The sequence below is a fragment of the Cebus imitator genome, unplaced genomic scaffold, assembly GCF_001604975.1.
Source record: "Cebus imitator isolate Cc_AM_T3 unplaced genomic scaffold, Cebus_imitator-1.0 Scaffold108, whole genome shotgun sequence".
NCBI classification, from domain to species: Eukaryota; Metazoa; Chordata; class Mammalia; order Primates; family Cebidae; genus Cebus; species Cebus imitator.
Genome location: NW_016107423.1, coordinates 5,290,728 through 5,311,987, shown reverse-complemented (window position 1 = coordinate 5,311,987; position 21,260 = coordinate 5,290,728).

The following is a 21,260-nucleotide window of genomic DNA, read 5'->3' as shown; positions in this document are numbered from 1 at the left end:
AGAGGAAGACCTCCTGTCTCTCCTCCTTGCCTAGGAAGCCAGTATGGACTTTCCCAAGAATCCTCTCCACCAAGTAATTTTCATTCCCCATCTTCTGTCCCTGTGCCACCACTGAAAATAGTAATGAGTCATCTCCAAAACTGATCCAGCCTTCTGAAATCCAGGACCACAGGAAGATGTTCCTTTGTATCTCTTCTAAAGTAATTTGATTTTGTTCTTTTAGTTTTACTGCTATTAGTTAAGTAAATAAGCAGTGACTCAAATGGAAACTTGACAGAATTATCATTTTTAAGGTGATGTTTTATAAATGTGCATTGTATAAATACAAATCTTATTATTAATAATAAATTGCTCCCATTTTATGAGTTTTATTGGAATCCAGTTCCAAATGTTTATCTTTAAGGATTAGATAAGGTTAATTCAATATTTTCTTGTTACTATTTAATAAATCTCTCTTACTAATCTAGAAACACATCATTTCATTTTAGTGCTTAATCAAGTAATTACACAACATTTAAATAAAACCTTGATAGAATTACAATTCTTGAGATATTATAACAAGAAAAGTTGTGTGTTGCTTATTTAAGAGTGAATTTTGTGAATTAATTTTTTAAACAAATTTTGTTTCATTTTAATCTATTTCTAAATAGTGGAAGTATAGTATTTTGGCTTTTTTGGTGTTTGTGTTAGTTTCCTGGAGCTGCTGTTACAAAGTATCGTGAACTAGGTGGCTTAAAGCAATAAATTTATTCTTTCACAGTTCTGGAGGCCAGAAGTCCAAAATCAAAATGTCAGCTCAGCCACACACCCTCTGGAGTCTCCAGGGGAGAATTCTTCCTTACCTCTTCTATCCTCTGGTGGCCACAAGTATTCTTTGACTTTTTTGGCTTGTGGCCACACCACTCCATACACTGCCTCTGTCTTCACCTTGCATTCTTCTTTGAGTGTCTATCATATAAAGATACTTGTCATTGGATTTAGCCCACCCACGTACTCCAGGGTGATAATCCTCATTTCAAGACCTTTAACTCAATTACATCTACAAAGATTCTTTTCCAACAAAAGGTACCATTGACAGATTCTGAAAAGTAAAACATGCATACACCTTTTAGGGAGACACCACTCAATCCCTATAGTGTTTCACATGTTCCCTAGAACATGAAACGTAGTGAGAGCTTTACATGAGTAGTCTAGCAAGTGAAGACATTTGAAACTCAAAATATGCTTCTGTATACCAAGGTCTGTATCTCCTATAGCACAATATTTATGAAATTTAAAAAAACAGTGAAATTGGAAGTCAAAGTACTTTCTTTAATGTATGTGTTAAGGACTAAAATGATACACACTAAAATGTAAACAGTGGTGCTGGGAGGGGAATGGGAATTGGAGGGTGGGGAGGAATGAAGGGAGAGTTTTATATTCTTTCTATGATGTATTTGCATTAAAAGTCACATGCTATAAAAAATAAACACACACAATAAGAGGGAGGGAGAGAAAAAGAGAGCGAGAGATTGAGAAATTCAGAATACCAGAGAGAAGTACAGAATGGTAAAAGTTGATTCAGAAACCACTCTCCAAAATACAAATGCCACAAGACAGTCCTTTTCTGTGTGGCCCAAGGTGCCTTCCCACACCACAGGCAGAACTTCCCATGTGACAAAACTTCTCCAGATGGAAAGGCCTGGAAAGGGAGACAAGTTTCAATGAAGATGAACTTCACCTCCATCACAATCTGTCCCAGCACTTGAGGTAAACTATGGGTACATTTACAATGTCCATTATTCTAGAACTTGAAGGTAGATGAAGGAATTGTGTTCCAAATTAAAACTCACAGGCCAGGTGTGGTGGCTCATGCCTGTAATCCCAGTATGGGTGGTCAAAGCAGGAGAACCACTTGAGACCAAGAATCTGAGGCTTCAGTGAGCTATGACTGTGCCACTGCTCTCCAGCTCTGGGTGAGAGAGAGAGAGAGAGCCTATCTCAAAAAAGCAAACAAACAAAAAAAAACCCTCATAAGGTGCAAAAGATCTGATTCACACACTCAAGTCACACAGGTACACACAAAGCACATATATTCATGATACTGGAAACTATTATATCAAATAATCAACTTGAGTGCAGGAGATAATTTTAAGAAAACAAAATTCTGGTCAAGACCATGAGTTACAATAATTTAGAGTTTAGAAATAGAGTAAGATGCAGTTTATTTTTTCCATAGCATTTCTCTGTTCTGTTGAAACATTTGAAGCATTATCTCATCACAAATATAAAAATGTCTGATGGAAAAAATATCCTATGACTATTTAAAATGCTTCTGGAGCAAAGATTAAATTTATCCTGATGCATCAAAGTTTGAAACAGATGAAACTGCTGATGCTACATTTTCTTTTCCTCCAGTAATATCCTTCATGGTTATATATGTTTCCACAACTGATGATATAAATAAACATTCCTGAGATTTCTTTTCTTGGTTACTCTTCCATAAAGAATTCGTTAAAAGCTTTTATAGGACAAAGGTCGAGACTACATCTTAAACGTTATAAATCAGACTTTCATGAATACAAATGGTGAATTTTATCAACAGATGGCCAAGGAGGCAATATCCTGTTTTTCGAAAAAAAAAAAAAAAAGAAAGAAAGAAGAAGAAACATTTAAAGCTGACCTCTCTATGCCTTATATGGATATCCAAGGTGACTGATGGATTTTTTTCTTATTAATAGCTGTTTATCCTAGTTTCTGCTCATTCCCAGAACATTTGCAAACAACCAGTAAATTAAAAGCCAGCTTATTTCCCTAGAGATTTGATTCCATTAGTCATTCAGTAAGTGTTCAACTGATTTTGTTCCAAAGTTTTCTAAGGAACTCATTAGATAATCTCTGGATCTAGAGAAGAGTAGTTAGTCACAGGGCCTAAAAGAATTCACCTTTGCTGAACCAAAAAAAGGAATAAAAGAAAACATTCAGTAGTAACATATAGGCTGAAGAAATCTTAACAGAAAGACTTTCCAACCCTTAACAAATATTAATTCATGATACAGTGAATATTTCTTCTACAAAGTAAGTAACAGTAACTTGTGTTTACAGTATCTTTTGCTAGATGGCCCTAAGTCTCAAGATCCAGTGTTAATCAATGATTTACTTAGAGCAGCTAAGTTTTAGGTTTAGCAGCCCTTAGAGCAGTTCTTCAATAAGGAATAGATTAATCTCACAGACCTAAATTAATGTTCTACTATACTATTTCACTAACAAATTTCTATACTACTGGGGATAATGTCTTTCAGGTAAACAATCAGATTATAGTTCTCTCTCACTGACACATTATATTCACCCTTTTCTCTCATCATAGTCAAATCAAAATAAGCCAAAATTAGAGCTAATGAGAAGATAAGCAGAGTGAATATTTATAAGCTCCATCCCTATTAGCTCTTTCAATGGTACACTGTCTTCTGAGCTGCTGGTTCCAGAAAACACATAGACATGGAAATCATGGATGTAACTGTTAGACTCCAACCTCATAGAAATATACCATCTCCACCCCCAAAACCAGTATGGGAAAATCTATCTAGCTCCATGAAGACAGTAGGATTCAAAATTTCACCCACTGTATTACCTAACCAATTTTCTATCACATGCTTTTTTCATAAACTTTCAAAATGGCATTAGAAGAAAGGTACTAATTGCTTCCTATCTTTAACAGCACAGAAATGAACTCCAAACCTAAGAAAAACAAAATTTTGTTTTATAAATAAAAAAATCTACCATTGTTCACAGTTTGTATATTTGTTAGCAGCAAGTGTAGCACTAAAAATTGCCATGAGAAATTAGAGAGATAATTAAAAACAAGTCAAAACAAGTAACAAAGTACTTTATACATTGTTAAACAACGGTCATGGTACTATTAGCAATGAAGAGTCAAGAGAATTTAGAAAGTTCTTAAATCTTTGAGCTTTCTTTTCATCAATGTGCTATGCAGGAGATCAATTTGTTTTCATTAAAGTCTGGCCCCCCTAGAATTTAATTTCTTTGCAGCAGTAGTAAATGACAATCAAAATCTAAACTCTGCCTCTGAGGTCTGTTAACTGCCAATTTTCAATGGGATGCAAAAATCTTACAAAATAAAGTGTATTACAGTGAATATTCCAGCTGGCCTTAGTTGCCTTAAGAAACCAGAACAGCTTTGTGAACTCCTTCATAAAGGTCTTCCCTTTGGTGTCTAAGGAGAGGTTACAAACTGCAATAAACAATGTGGGAGGGCTGATGTGGCCAAAGGAATTCTGCCCCCTGCATGAAACACTAAGGTTCAGATGTCCAGTTGCCCAAGAAACTATCAGTGCCCACCTATTCCACATAATTCTTTATAAAGACTTTGCTGAACAGTCTATCTTCATCTTGAGAACACTCTAACACACACACACAATAACATGGATCTTTTCTAAGACTGATTCTTTTCAAGCTTTGAGAGTTTGATAACTCTGGGAAATTTGTTCTCAAAGAGCAAAATATCATATTATTTTTGCTATGGAATAATACATTCAGATACTTAGGAAATGAATAAATTGCTGGGATCCCGCAGGGTTTTTTTTTTTCCATTGAAAAAAGTCTGTTTTTATGGCCTAATCCGTTTCTCATATCTCTTCAAGTATTTTGCTTATAGTGAGTTTTCTCCAAAGAATTTCTTATCTGAGTAAACCATCTGAGTTCCATTAGTGAGGCCAGCCCAAGAAACATCACACTGATAACAGCTAATTGCTGTGAAGGAAAAGGAATACAATTCACCTTGACTCCAGGAATCATAACACACATCCATATATATTGTTTAAATTTGACATTGCAAGATAAAATTAAAAAGTAACATTTTATGTGAAATGTAGGTTATTTGCCCCCTTTTTTTCCTCTTCAAGGGTATATATTACAGGGGATATATGGATCTACAAACACCAGGAATGGAAGTTTTATTTGTCAGGCACAGAGAAATATGTGCCTGACAAATAAAACTTCCATTCCTGGTGTTTGTAGATCTATAAATGAAAACTGGTTATTAAATGTTATTTTCATCTTGTAAGGAGTGTGTATGTTGGATAATTTACCAATACTTGTTACTCAGATTTGGAGCTCTTTCTGCATCAGTATTAACTTACATCAACAAAATGCCTCAGAGAACCCTTGTTCTCAGTAATCTATACTGTAAACTATGCTCCCCTGTATCACCACCTCATTTTTGTAAATAAAGTTTTATTGGAACACAGCCACACTCATTCATTTACATATTTTCTATGGCTGCTTTCAAGCAGAGGTTAATAGTTTCAAAAGAGACTGTATAGTCCACAAAGGCTAAAATATTTACTATCTGGCCCTTAAACAAAAAGTTCACCAACTCCTGCTCTATATATCCCATCTACTCATCTTTACTCATTGAATTGTACTCTCATTTCCTTCTGAAGTACGGATTTCCAACACATTATAAACCCTGATGATCATTCTACTTTATTTGGCTTTGAAAAGAATTTGAGTAGACTTGCTTTCCCATGGAGGTATGAATTGCCCTTAGTTTTCACACCATAAGCGTTCCTCTTCATCCTCTGCGTGTTTTACATTTACTCAAATGGCTCTTCCCTGGTGCTGCTACATACCTGTTCATTTCTGGACAAAAGGGCCCAGCTAGGAGAATCAATGGAGGTTTGGTCCAGCCCATACACCACTTGACAAGTCATGAACATTGACATAAGACCTCATCCCCACCACAGGGGGATAAAATAAAGAAGAACAGGCCAGGTGTGGTGGTTCACGCCTGTAATCCCAGCCATTTGGGGGGCCAAGGCAGGTGGATCACAATGTCAAGAGATTGAGACCATCCTGGCCAATATGGTGAAACCCTGTCTCTACTAAAAACACAAAAATTAGCTGGACATGGTGGTGTGCACCTGTAGTCCCACCTACTTGGGAGGTTGAGGCAGGAGAATTGCTTGACTCCAGGAGGCAGAGGTTGCAGGGAGTTGAGATCATGCCACTGCACTCCAGCCTGGTGACAGAGTAAGACTCCATCTCCAACAAAAATAATAAAATAGGAGAGCAGCTTCATTTTAAATAACATGATTAATAACAAAGGTACAAATCTAAATTTGCATTTTATATTTTTCTCAAGAAGTCTTTAACTTTACACTCTTGGATTCTTTATTTGATATAGCTTTCTTGAAATAGATATAATTCTTGCTATTCAAACTATGACAGTATACTTATTAAAAGATTTTAAAAATTATGTCTCACCTGTTAAAAAGTGAAACATTTCCCCCCGAGAAAAAAAGAACCAGCCAGGCATAGTGGCTCATATCTGTAATCCCATCACTTTGGAAGGTCCATGTGGGAAAATTGTTTGAGCTCAGGAGTTTACAACCAGCCTGGGTAAGATAGTGAGATCTTGTCTCTACAAAAAATGAAAAATTAGCATGTGCTTGTAGTCTCAGCTACTTGAGAGGCTGAGGTGGGAGGACCACTTGAGCCCATGAGATCAAGCCTTTAGTGAGCTGTGGTCATGTCACTGTACTCCAGCCTGGGCAACAAAGTGAGACCCTGTCTCAAACAAAAACAAAACAAAACAAAAAAAACAGAACTAGTACACAGCAACTCTGAACTGAACATTACAAAGTGATTATTTGAGTCACATACTTGAATTTGCTTTGGGTCAAAACATGAAGTGTACAGTTTCCCCTTATCGGCAGGGAATACATTCCAATCCCTGCAGTGGATTCTGAAACCAAGAATAGCATGAAATCCTAAATATACTATGCTTTTTCAATCTGATAACCGAGACTGCTACTAAATGACTCATAGGCAGGAACCAGCTACAGCATGAATTTGCTGGATAAAGACAGGAGTCACATCCTGGATGAGATGGAACATGATGGCAAGAAATTTCATCACACCACCCAGAATGGCATACAATTTTAAAAGTTATGAATTGATCATTTCTGGAATTTTCCTTTTAATATTTTCAGACAGCAGTTGACCATGGGTAATGAATCTGCACAAAGTGAAACAGCAGACAAGCAGGAACTACTATAATATCAAGTCCTGGAATGACTAATAAGTTAGCTGAATACTCTAAACCTCATGTTCATAGAAATATAAATGATAGAAAGTAGGAAACCCAAATATACTCAACCATATCCAGAAAGATTATGTAGAAAATACCCTTCTTGGCTGTTCCTAGATTTTCCAAGGGTTGCAGTGGGCCTCTCCTAAAGAAGCTGCATTTGTGTCATGGGATTCGGCTCTCATCCATTTGACCTCGCTGTTGAGCTCAGAACCCTTCCCTTACCTATTTGAGCTGACTAAGATGAAGGTACACCAGGACCAGTCTCAGCACAATTTCACACCCCAAAGAAAGATAAGTTGGATAAAAGTTGTTTTGTTTTTGTTTTTCTCTTAGTTTTCTCTTGCTGCACAAATCACCTCTAACTCAGCAGCTTAAAACACCACCATTTGTTAGCCCACAGTTCTGTTGGCCACAAGGCTGACACCACGTGCCTGGATTCTCTGCTCAGGGTATCACAGGCAGAAATCAAATGTCAGTTGAGTTGAGTTTTTATCTGGAGGGTTTGAGAAAAACACTCTACTTCTAAGCTCATTCTAGCTCTTGACAGAATTTAGTTCCTGGAGGTTTTGTGACTGCGGTTGTCAACCAATTCCTTGAGACCTCCTGCTGTTCCCTGTCAAGTGGCCCTTAACATGGTATGTTCATGATATGTTCCTTAAGGCCAGCCAGAATGTCTCTGCTGCTGCAAAACTCTGATTTCCCTTCTGGCATCCTCCAGAGAAGGCTCTCTTCTATTGCAGAGCTTAACTGATTCAGTCAAGCCCACCCAATATAACCTCCCTTCTGCCATGCAGTATAATATAAACACAGGAGTAGATGTCTCATTATATTCACAAGTTTCATCCATACTCAAAGTAGAGAGGATTAGATGAAGGTGAGGGTCATTGGAAGTCATCTTAGAATTAAACCTACAACAGTTTTTATTTTATTCACACCTGCAGTATTGGTGATAATGTTGTGAACTGTGCACTGTCATAAAGCTAGTAACTGCCATCTCAGCTACTTCTCAACGTAGTAATTCTGTATCAACCATGGAAGTTATCTTCTTGAAAAGTATAGCCACTGGCAAGACAACAGTCTTGAGATCAGAAAGGAAATTGGGGGCCCAATGAAAGAATCATTAAATATGTGTTAGGGTCTGTGTATTCTTTATTAAGGCATTTGGTTCCAAAACACATCATATTAGTTGACATTAAAAACTGTTTCAATAAAACTGTCTTCATTCATCTTCAATTTTATTCAGGAACATACCTACAGATATTATGATTTGTAAAATTTATAAATTTGTACATTTTAATTTGTTTAATTTGTTCATAAAATATCCCTCTTTAAACTTTTGGCTCATTTCTTAAAGGCTTGTAAATATAATGTCTTTTGCACTTGCATTTTCCTTATTTGTTTTTGCAACTACAGTAAAATGCTTGTATTGCTCTCTAGTTTAAGGTCTTTTTTCTGGGCCAGATCCTTTATCCATATCACTGTGTTATCCTGAGTGTGTAAATTACCAATAACAAGAATCAACTTTCTTGTTGAAAGACTGAACAAATGAATAAATTAATGATGAAATATTAAGAAAATATGGCCTAAAGAGATGTCTCTACTTTTTGTAAAATACAAGAGAAAGGGAAGATATAATTATCACATTCTTTTTTCAAAACACTGATGAAATATTAAGAAAATATGGCCTAAAAAGATGTCTCTGCTCTTTTTGTAAAATCTGAGAGAAAAGGAAGAAATAATTATGACATTCTTTAGTTTAAAAGGGGAGAACTAAATCATATATACATAAAATGAACATGAATTTTTCACTTGAGGCATATTGATATAAAACTTTGTTTCAAAACACCATCTAGCAGTGGTAATGATGGTTAATTATGTGCATCAACTTGGCTAGGCCACAGTGTCCAGATATTTGGTCAAACTTTATCGTGGATGTTTCTGTGAGGGTGTTTTGGATGAGATTAGCATTTAAATCAGTGGACTTTGAGTAAAGCAGATTGCCCTCCATAATGTGAGTGGGCCTCCTCCATCTGTTGAAGGCTTGAATAAAACAAAAGACTGACCTCCCTAAGCAAGAGGTAATTTGCCAGCACACAGCTCTCGAACTTGAGCTGCAACATCAGCTTTTCCCTGGGTCTCCAGCCTGCCAACTCACCCTGCAGATTTTGGACTTGTCAATCCTCGTAATCACATGAGCCAGCTCCTTAAGTAAATCTGTATGTGCATATATAAATATATCTACATCTACATATCTAATTGGTTCTGTTTCTCTGGAGCAACCTGACAAATACAGGAAACCTTAGGATATATCCACACTGTCAGAATGACAGTCTGTTACGCTAGGAACCCTCTTCCCCTCACAACGGCCAAGGCTTTGCTATTAAACCAGGGTCATCACCTGGGCCAAACTGTCCCACTGTCAATTTGACATCATTGCCATTCTTTTCAAAAGTCTCCCGTGCATTACATAAGAGTAACCAGGAAATACATTTCCAGACTCCACTTCCTTCTGCGGTTCCAGGTCACAGTTAGCTAATGAGAGGCATTTGCGTGAGATCTAGAAGGCAGAAAAGGAAAGGCTGCTACTCTGTGGAGGCAGTAGTGGGCAACTGCAAACAGATACACTGCTGAGGTGAATATCAAAGTAACTTCTACTTGGGCTTCTTTGAAAATCACCCAAATCACTGCTGCAGGACAACATCATCAGTTCAGCTTTCCTGGTCTTTGTTCCTGAAGTTCTTCCAGCAGTTATGAAGCCTCTATTTTCCTTTATCTCTGTGCCGGGTGCAGTGGCTCAAGCCCGTAATCCCAGCACTTTGGGAGCTACTCATGGGGCTAGGCAGGAGGATCACTTGAGCCCAAGAGATTGAAGCTACAGTGAGCCATGATTGTGCCAATGTACCCCAGTCTGGGTGACAGAGTGAAACCTTGACATGAATAAATGAATGAATGAATGAATAATAAATAAATAAATAATCTCAGTGTGCCTTGTGTCTGTTTTCTTTAGTTTCATCTCAAAGGCAACCTACTGCAACAAGACAAATCCTCCATATCCAGAATGCATACAATGCCTTCCATTTTCTCCCAACCAGACCCTAACTAAACATCACTGATAGGTTCTTTGGAGAGGAAGGGGGAAGAAAGCACTTCATTCTTTCCTATGAGATGGCCTCATCCACCCTGATCTATCAGAAAAAGAATAATAATTTTGAACTCCATGAGGGATTATAATTCTTTACCTCTCAGAAGGCCCCACAGCTCCCTAGAAAGTGGGATAACTCATTCTCTAGTCTTTAAGTTCCACAGGTTTGTGGTTATTGAGGAGACAATACACAGCTCTCTACAGAGCAAGAATGAGGTTATTCTCCACGAAAATTGTCTCCCATTACACTTCACCCAGACCAGTGGGTTTCAATTTGTCTTCTAAAACCACAATTGAGACACAAAAAGAGATCTTCCCAAAACAAAAAAGATAAAGTAATGATTTCACTTTGCAAATAAAATTACTGACAAGATTAGGATAACAGTTTATCTCTATCAAATCTTTGTGCTGGGGTACAGTGGCTCAAGTCTGTAATCCCAGTACTTTGGGAGGCCGAGGTGGGTGGATGGCTTGATCCCAGGAGTAGCTATGGTAGCAGCTACTCATGGGGCTAGGCAGGAGGATCACTTGAGCTCAGGAGGTTGAAGCTCTAGTGAGCCATGATTGTGCCAATGCACCCCAGTCTGGGTGACAGAGTGAGAACCTGCCATAAATAAATAAATAAATAAATATCTCAGTGTGCCTTGTGTCTGTTTTCTTTAGTTTTATCTCATAGGCAACCTATTGCAACAAGATAAACCCTAAATATTATAATAGGATAAACTTTATAAACTGTTAACCTGATTACAAGGTCCTGGTTCATCTGGCCTCAGCATAACATCTCAGACACTCCATTCATTCTGAATCCAGGCCTCATTACTCTTTTTGAGATTTCTTAAATTTCACCCAGTTCCTTTAGGTCTTACAGCCTTTACATATTCCATTCTCTCTGCCTGACAAAGATCCCATGAGCTTTGCCCTTACATTCAAACCCTTAGTCTCAGTAATTCCTACTCACTCTCCAAGTCTCTCTTTAAATGTCACTGCCACAGGTAGGTTAGTTCATCCTGGTATAAATACTTATCTTGTACCTCCCCTCTGTAGCACATATTATAATAATAATTCACTCATTTTTAAAGTATTTCTTCTCTCCTAGACTTCTAGTGTCCTGGTATCACATTTTCACTACTATATCCTTGGTACCTTGCATGATGTTTAGCAAATAGACCTTCAATATATATTGAATAAAAGAAAGGAAGGGAGGAAGGAAATAATGTGACATGATGGTTAAAATTAAATTCACCATAGGTTGGTAATATTCCAGGCAGCACTATGGGAAAAGGAATACATGGATGACTAATAGGCCTCCACAGAAAGCTAGAGAAGTATTCTGCGTAGCAGAAAATTAATACAGTGCTGGGTCGCTAAAAGAAACTTAGTTTTTTGGCAATTGTAATGATGAGAGAAATGAACATCTGCAATTTTGTTCAGTTGAGTAAGTTTTGAAGTAACATTGGTGGGCTGATGGAAGCCACACCACCTCCGTTTTGGGGAACATGGAACATTTGGCTGCTCCTATTTCCCGACTGAACTCCATTGATTATGTCAGTAAACAATGGCTCCAGACTTTCCTGGTTCTTGGCAACTTAAAATAGTCTGAATCATAGGGCTGGAAACAGAACAGATGTGTACTATTCTCCCTCTGTTTACACAAGTACCACTTGCCACATGAAAAAGAAAGAAGTGAATACATTATGTCGCCTACTCTGAATATAATGAGAGTAGCTCACCATTTGAATCAGGAAATTTGTCCTGCAAGATCTACTGAATTTCTATGATTACTCTCCACCTTCCACATGCTACCTTTATAAAAATCTCCCCCAAAAATATCAACAGGATAACTTTCCCCAATGATACGATGGGTGTGTGTGTGTGTGTGTGTTTGTGTGCGTGCGCGTATTAGCAGAAGAAGACTGATGCTGATGTCTTTTGATTAATTCAGCTCACAAGCAGAAGGAACTTGGCACAGCCAGCACACTCAGATAAGCTCAGATTAGTCAAGCCAGGGCAAAGAGAAAGGTTAGGTCAAGAGGAAATTTGAGATACACGGGGGTGGGGCTGGAGGGTACATATCTTTAGAACTAGATGCATGGCTTTTGCCAACGCTACAGAACTGGTTATTGTCTGGAAGAATGCCAAAATGTGACAGCAAGAAATTTCCACAAATAAGAAAATAAAAGAGTCTTTGCATGGGGGATGGATGCACTGAGAAGGAAATGCAATCAATTTTCATGGCTTTAAATTATAGGAAAGACTGCTGAGTGGAAAAGAGAAGTTCAGCTTTAAAATTAAGTGTACTGAAGAAAAAACTAACACATAAGGAGCAAAGATGCTGTAAGACATGTAAATACTGGATATTGAAGTACACAGTATTTCTCAGTTGTCTGAGGAAATGCAAAAAGCAAACATACACAAGCATATATACAAATACACATTTATTGAGGAAAATAAGGGAAAGTTCATGACTAGGGATTTGTGAGAATTCATGGCCATCAGACTACACTTCAGTTTTAAGAGTTGATGTTCTCACATTACACTTGCCTTCTTTTCTTCCTGTGTTGTTCAGTGCACCCTCTGAGCCTTGATCACTTTCTTTCCCAAATCTGTGTAAACTTCCAAGATATTTTCCATGCTATAAACCACTTTCCTTTCATGATAATAATAGCCAACATCTATTTTTTAATGTATGAGTTCCTTAAATCCCCCTCAACTTGTGGTAAGTCATCCTTCAGAAAGACCAAAACAAAAAACCAAAAAACTAAAAAAATGTCTTAACATCTCTATTTAATCCATGCTACCTATATCTCATATGGAAATATTGTGCAGAAGTTCCACTTAAAGAAACTATTCTGCTACATTTTGTTTGTCAAAGCATGAAGTCTAGCCTTGTATGTAATTCACTTTGTTATTGTCCCTTATGCAATATAATGCAGATTGCTTGATTATGCAAATTAATTATTTCCAAATTTTCATCCATTGTAACAAACCATATTTTAGTTTCAGTCAGTGAACTAACAAGAATAAATAGTAGAAATATAATTGTATATTTTTCCTTTTGAAGACCACGGCTTTTCCCATGTGTTGATCACAGGTAATTTTGTAAACAGAAAAAGAAACACATTGCTCCTAGTCTCTATTGCAACTTTATTCTATCTCTAAAAACAAGAGCCTCAGAGGTAATCTTCAAAGAATTAATGTATCACTATATATGAAATCTAAACAAGAAACAGTCAACACTGAAGTGCTGGATGAAAGGGGAATTTCAAATATGCTGAAAATTTCTATTTCTGGGAAGATAGCCAAAATATATTCACATCTGTGCAAAATTATATGTGTGTATGTATATATATATACATATATATATGTGTATATATATACATATATATGTGTGTGTATATATACATACATACATACATATATATATGTATATATACACATACATAGCAATGCATTGCAGAACCCCCTTTTTTTTTTTTTGAGACAAAGTTTCGCTCTTGTCATCCAGGCTGGAGTGCAATGGCATGATCTCGGCTTACTGCAACCTCTGCCTCCTGAGTTCAAGTGATTCTCCTGCCTATCTCCCGCTCGAGTAACTGGGACTACAGGCATGTACCACCATGCCTGGCTAATTTTGTATTTTTAGTAGAGACGGGATTTCACCATGTTGGCCAGGCTGGTCTCAAACTTCTGATCTCAGGTGATCCACCTGCCTCGGCGATCCACCTGCCTCGGTCTCCCAAAATTCTGGGTTTACAGGCATGAGCCACCATGCCTGACCGACCTGGAATTTCTTAATAATAAAGAATTGAGAGCAACTTAAACATCTTTCAATAAGAGACTGGTTTAATAAATAATAGTGTATTCATACCATGAAATAACATATGGCCACAACAAAAAAATAGGGAAGCTTTTTATATATAGATATACAATTAGCTATAATATATATTGTTAAGTGAAATGACAAGGCATGAAGAAGTGTGTATAGTGTGCTATTATTTGTGTAAAATGAAAGATATGTACCATCTGTGTATATGTGTTTCTGCTATAATTCGACACATGCATTCCTTAAAAACCTACCTTCTGCAAAGTTTTCTGGGTGGTTTGTTAAAAAGCATTATTTTAGCATAGTTACTGATCTACTATGTGTGTATCATAATTTTTTCAAGCAACACCCTATTGAAGGCCATTTGAGTTGACTCCAATCTTTCCCATTACCCTGACATGTCACATGTTTATCAGTGTATCTGAGGATAACTTTGTTAAAGTGAGATTACTGGTTGAAAGACAAAGACAGATATGTAGTTTTGCTAAGTTCCCCTCCACAGCTGTTGTGCCATTTTGTATTCCCCATGCCTCACCAACAAAATATTGTAAACTTTTGGAATTTCACCAATCTGATAATTGAAAATGGTATCTCAGTATAATCTTAGTATACATTTGTCTTATTATGAGCAATGCATCTTTTAATATGTTTTAAATATATTTTGCAAGTTTTTTGTAAACTTCTCATATTTTTTGCCCATTTTCTACTACGCTTTTTGTCACTTTCTTCTTTTTATTATTATATTTATTAGTCCTTTGTTCCCTGAAATGAGTAACATTTTTTTTTCTCAGTTGTCATTTTACCCATCACTCAGGCTAGATTTGCAGTGGCACAATTGTGCCTCATTGCAACCTCAGTTTCCCAGGCTCAGATGATTCTCCTACCTCAGCTTCCCAAGTAGCTGAGAATATAGGCACATACCACCACGCCTAGCTAATTTTTGTATTTTTAGTACAGATGAGATTTCATCATGTTGCTTAGGCTGGTCCCAAATTCCTGGGCTCAAGTGATCCACCCGCCTCTACCTCCCAAAGTGCTGGGATTACAGGCCTAAGGCTGGGAAGACATTTTTATGTAGTTAAATTTACCAGTTTTTTTTATGCTTCTAATTTTTGTTCATATTAGAAATTTAAGTTTTCTTCTAGTACTTCCACGATTTCATTTTTTAGCTACGTCTCTGAAACATTTGCAGTTTGTCCTGGTATATGGAGGAATGCACAGATCCAATTTTATCTTTTTCCATGTGACTATCTATCCTAATACCACATATTTATCTGAGGTGTCACCTTTTTCATATACTAAATTTTGGTATATATTTGGGTCCATTTCTGGATTTTCTGTTCTGTTTCATTGGACTTCTGTCTACACACTCACCAATATCACACTCTTTTCAGTAGAGAAGCTGATAAGGGTGGCTCCCCTATACCCATATGCTGCTTTTCGTTTTCAGAATTCTTCCGGCCATTCTTTGTTTATTCATCTCAACAAACTTTAAAATAAAATTGTTTAGCTCATTCAAAGAATCTAATGATATTTTTATTGGCACAGCATTGCATTTATAAATTAACTTAGAAATCGGTGGCTCACGACTGTAATCCTAGCACTTTGGGAGGCCAAGGTAGGCAGATTGCCTGAGCTCAGGAGTTCAAGACCAGCCTGGGTAACACAGTGAAAACCTGTCTCTACTAAAATGCAAAAACTTAGCCAGGCGTGGCAGCAGACACCTGTAGTCCCAGCTACTTGGGAGGCTGAGGTGGGAGAATCACTTGAATCTGGGAGGCGGAGGTTGCAGTGATACGAGATTGTGCCACTGCACTCCAGCATGGGCGACAGAGCAAGACTCTGTCTCAAAAAAAAAAAAAAAAGAAAAAGAAAAAGAAATATTTGCATACATAACCTTTCTGAAATGATTATTTGAAAATGTGTATCAAGAACTGTAAATATTGGCACTTTTGACCTAGTAATTCCTCTTCTAGGAGTCTATCATAAGGCAGCAATGTGCAATTAAGACAAAAATATTCTATCCATTTCAAGTCATTTAAAAATCACATTTATGAAACATTCTTAGTGGTTTGAGAAAATGTGTTTTGTGTAAACAAGACAAGAATGTTCACCTTCACCACTCCTATTCAACATAGTAGTGAAAGTCCTTGTCACAGCAATCATAATCATGCAAGAGAAAGAAATAAAAGGTATCCAAATAGCATTAGAAGTCAAATGATCTCTCCTCACTGACAATGTGATTCTATACCTAGGAAAACCCTAAAGACTCTACTAAGGTTCCTGGAACTGACAGATGGCTTCAGTAATGTTTCAAGATACAAAAATCAATGTAAAAAAACTAGTAGAATTCCTATACATCAATAATGTTGAAGCTGAGAGACAAATCAAGAATGCTATCCCATTTAAAACAGCCACACACAAAAAATAAAATATCTAGGAATACATCTAACCAAGGAGGTGAAAGATCTTTACAAGGAAAACTACAAAATGCTGCTGAAAGAAATCATAGATGACACAAACAAATTGAAAAACATTCCATGCTCATGGACTGGAGAGTCAATATTGTTAAAATGGCCATATTGCCCTAAGCAATACAGATTCGACACTATTTCTATCAAACTGCCAATGTCATCTTTCATAGAACTAGAGAAACTATTCTAAAATTCACAAAGAATCAAAAAATGAGCCCAAATAGCCACAACAGTCCTAAGCAAAAAGAACAAAGTCAGAGGCATCACATTACCTAACTTCAAACAATACTATGAGGCTACAGTAAACAAAACACCACAGAACGGGTACAAAAACAGATATATAGATCAATGGAACAGAATAGAGAAACCAAAAATAAAGTCACATGCCTACAGCCATCTGATCTGCAACAAAGTTGACAAAAGTAAGCAACAGGGAAAGGACACCTTAGTCAACAAATGATGATGGGACAGCTGGCTAGGCAAATGCAGAAGAATAAAACTGGATCCCTACCTTTCACCACATATAAACATTAATTCAAGATGTATTAAAGATTTAAATGTAAGACCTCAAGCTACAAGAATCCTAGAAGAAAATCTAAGAAATACTATTCTGAACAACAGCCTTGATAATTTATGACTAAGTCCTCAAAAGCAATTCCAACAAAAACAAAAAATTGACAAGTGAAACCTAATTAAACTAAAGAGCTTCTGCACAGAAAAAGATACTGTCAACAGAGCAAACAGACAACCTACAAAATGGGAGAACAAATTCACAAACTATGCATCCAACAAAGGTCTAATATCCAGAATCTGTAAGGAACTCAAAAATTCAACAAGCAAAAAACAAATAACTCCACAAAAAAATGGGCAAAAGACATAAACAGATACTTCTCAAAAGAAGACATATGAGTAGCCAACAAACAAACAAACAAAAATGCTCCACATCACTACATAATCATCTCAGAAATGCAAATCAAAACCACAATGAGATATCATCTCACACCAGCCAGGATGGCCATTATTAAATAGTCAAAAAATAATATACTGGTGAGACTGTTGTGAAAAACAGATGTTTTTACATTGTTGGTGGGAATGTAAATTAGTTTAGCCCAATGTAGAAAGCAGTTTGGAGATTCTCAAAGAACTTAAAGCAGACTCATACAACCCAGCAATCCCATTATTGGGTATACATGCAAAAGAAAAATAATCATTCTACACACACACTCTTATGTTCATTGCTGTACTATTCACAATTTCAAAGACATGCTATCAATATATGTGTTCATCAACAATGGATTGGGTAAAGAAAATATGGTACATATATACCATGGATTAGTACACAGCCATAAAAAGGAATGAAATCATATCATTCACAGCCACATGGACGCAGCTAGAGGCCATAATCTAAGTAAATCAACACAGAAACAGAAAATCAAAGATACCATGTTCTCACTTATAAGTGAGAGCTAAACACTGGGTACTAGTGGACATAAAGATAGCAACAATAGACACTAAGGACTAATGGAGTAGGGAGAGAAGATGAGGAGAGAGGGTTGACAAACTCACCGTTGGGTACTATGCTCACCATCTGAATGATGGGATTGTTCATATCCTAAACCTCATCATCACACAATATATCCATGTCACAAACCTGCACATGTACCCCCAAATCTAAAATAAAAGTTGAAATTATTAAAAATAAATAAATGGGATTTAAAAATCATAGTTATCAGTGCTATGTTAAATGCATAGAGAAAAGATTTGAAGGAAATATGGTAAAATAGCAGAAGTTGGAAAAATGCATAGATAGCAGGGAGCCCCAAGCTACATAGGGAACAGGGTGTTAGAGCTTGATTAGGTTGAGAAGTGTGTGACAACCAATATTGAGTGTTGGACCCCACGAAGGCTGAGGAGGACGTCTCCACATAAATGGTGGCTGTCCACACCTCCTCCATAGCTTCTCCACAAACAGGAGGTGTGGACAGCTGGTAAAGGATATTAGATCCTGAGCAGGGAAAAGAGGACATCCATGTTGAGTAGCAGCTCAGCTCAGGGTGTTGGTGCCCCACAATGGCTAAGGAGGGCATCCTCAATGGGAAGGGGCAGCCATGGTAGCAATGGGACACAGAAGCCAGCCAAATATGAGATAATTTGATCATCAAGTTAAATAATGATAGTCATGGATTATAACCCACTGCATAAAAGAGGAAAACAAGAAGTCCAATCTGTCATAAATATCAAAAAGAATAAACTGAAAGTTTTACAATGGGATATTTTCAGCTTCGAAATATTTATTAATTTCAAAAGAAAAAGGTAACTTTTTAGAAGAGAATTCTGTAGACACCACTTTAATCAGGTGAACAACTTCAGCATCATCAGTAATAGGACAAATTGAAACCTTGTGCCACCTAACAGAATGCAATGAGAACACATTTCTGTGGTATTCCTGCCAAAGATGCATCACCTGAACGTAATCATGAAGAAATATCAGGAAATTCAACTGCAAGAACATTCTACAAAATAACCAGACAGTGATCTTCAAAGGTCAAAATCATCGAAGTCAAAAAAAGACTGAGGAAATGTTCAAGACTGAAGCCAACTCAAGACTGACAACAAGATGCAACACTTGATTCTGAACTGGAGCTTTTTTTACAAAAGACCTCACTTGGGAAAACTGGCAAGACTCAAATGAGGTCTAAGGAGTAGAAAGTACGAATAATTCAATGCTAATTCCCAGAATTTTATTATCATATTGTGCTTATGTAAGAGAATGTCCTTGTTTGAAAGCTATTCACACAAAGTATTTTGGGGTTCTGGGGCACCATAGTGAAAACCTGTAAATCGTTCAAGGCAAAAAAAAGGTATACTATATTTGAAACTCCTCTTAAGTTTGAATTACATAAAAATAATTTTAAATAAATTTAAAATTGATAGGAAACAATTATAAGTAAAAAGTTTAAATGATTTTTAAAAGTCATATCCTTTGACCCATAAATTTCACTTCTGATAGTCTACTTAAGGAAATTATTCAAAATACATGCCTACCTCCAATACCCTGGCACATCTATTCACCCTTCAGGTTTTAGCTCCAGGTTATTTCCTCAGCAAAATTTTCATGACTTCACCAGCCCAGATCTGAAGCTCTCGTCAAACAATCTCACATCGACCTTTGTGGTCTTTATCACAGTTTATAATTACCTATTTGTGCAAACATTAATGATTCCTCCTCCTTGAAGTCAAGGACCAGGTTTGCCATGCTCACCTTTGTATCGTCAGTATCCAGCAGACAGCAAGTACTCAATAAGTATAAACAAATATGTCATAAATGGATGAATAAATTAAAATAGATCAATGGATAGATGGATAAGTAGATGCATAGACAGATAATAAGAAATGTAAGAGTTCTCAGTTAATGGCTATAGCTGTCATTCAGATCTATCCCTGGGACCTAACATTAAAAAGGTCCTGTTGATCAGAAGAGATAAAGAACTGAGAAGGGCTGAGCAAAGAAACACATTTAATAATCAGTATGGAACCTACCAGGAAATACTGGGGCATGTGCATTCCAGCCAAAGGGGGATATACTTTTTATTTTTGTAGCCAGAGTGTCTTATTTTCCTATTCGAAGACCACCAAAGTATTCCCAGGCCCTCTTGTAAATCTAAGAATTCACATATTGGTGAGAATAGCTGGATATTCAAGATATTTTTGTAATTGCTTTTTTTAATCCTCTTTTGTACATTTAATAATGTTGAGCAAACAATGAAATGTTGTACCAATGGTTTAATGAGGAAGGAGAAAGACCCCAATTTCTGGGCAGAGAACTCTTCTCCCTCTTTGTGGAAGGCCCTATTGAAATGTAGATCAAGGCTTTTAGACAAAGTTTTGTCTCTGTTATTGTATCTGATTTTAGGATCCAAAAAAAAAAATTTTCCAATTGATGCCTTTCCTTCTGGAATTGTAAGTGAACATAATAATGGCATCTGTTTATACATGAAGTTTATATATGAAGTACTGTTTATACATACAGAGAACATACCATTGACTTTCTCAATGTTAAGCTAATATTGCCTCATGAATATATGATCTATGGAGAAAACCCTGTAGTTGTACCTGCCAGTGCTGTCTGTTTGTTGGAGAATAAATTTTGAATGTTTTCTCCTCACAAACAAAAAAAACCATCTAAAGAGAGGGTGTTACCTGTCTTTATTCTGGAGAGTGGGAGAACAAAGGTATGAATACATAGGGCAATGTTTTCAACTAAGGGTATATACTACAACCCTCTTTGGAACTTGTAAAAATGCAGATGTTTGGAACAAACTTATTAAAATAGGGATTCGGTGAGTGAATCTGAAAATTCATATTTTAAAATTCTGGAGGTGTCCCTGATAGCCCTTCTGACTGAAGACAAATACAGGGATGGCTGGAAACAGTGGTACATGCTGATAGTCCCAGCTAGTTAGGGGGCTGAGGCAGGAGGATCACTTGAGCCCAAGAATTGAAGACCAGCCTGGGTGATATGAGACTCCATCTCACACAACACACACACACACACACACACACACACACACACACACACACACTCTCTAAATAGAAAATGAAAATTTTTCTACTTGAATTATTTAGTCTAACACTTCATGTCCTCATTTTGCTTTTAGCTTAGAAAATATTACCGGGCATAATATTTATTTACTATTTAAAAAGGAAAGTCTGATATATAAGCATATC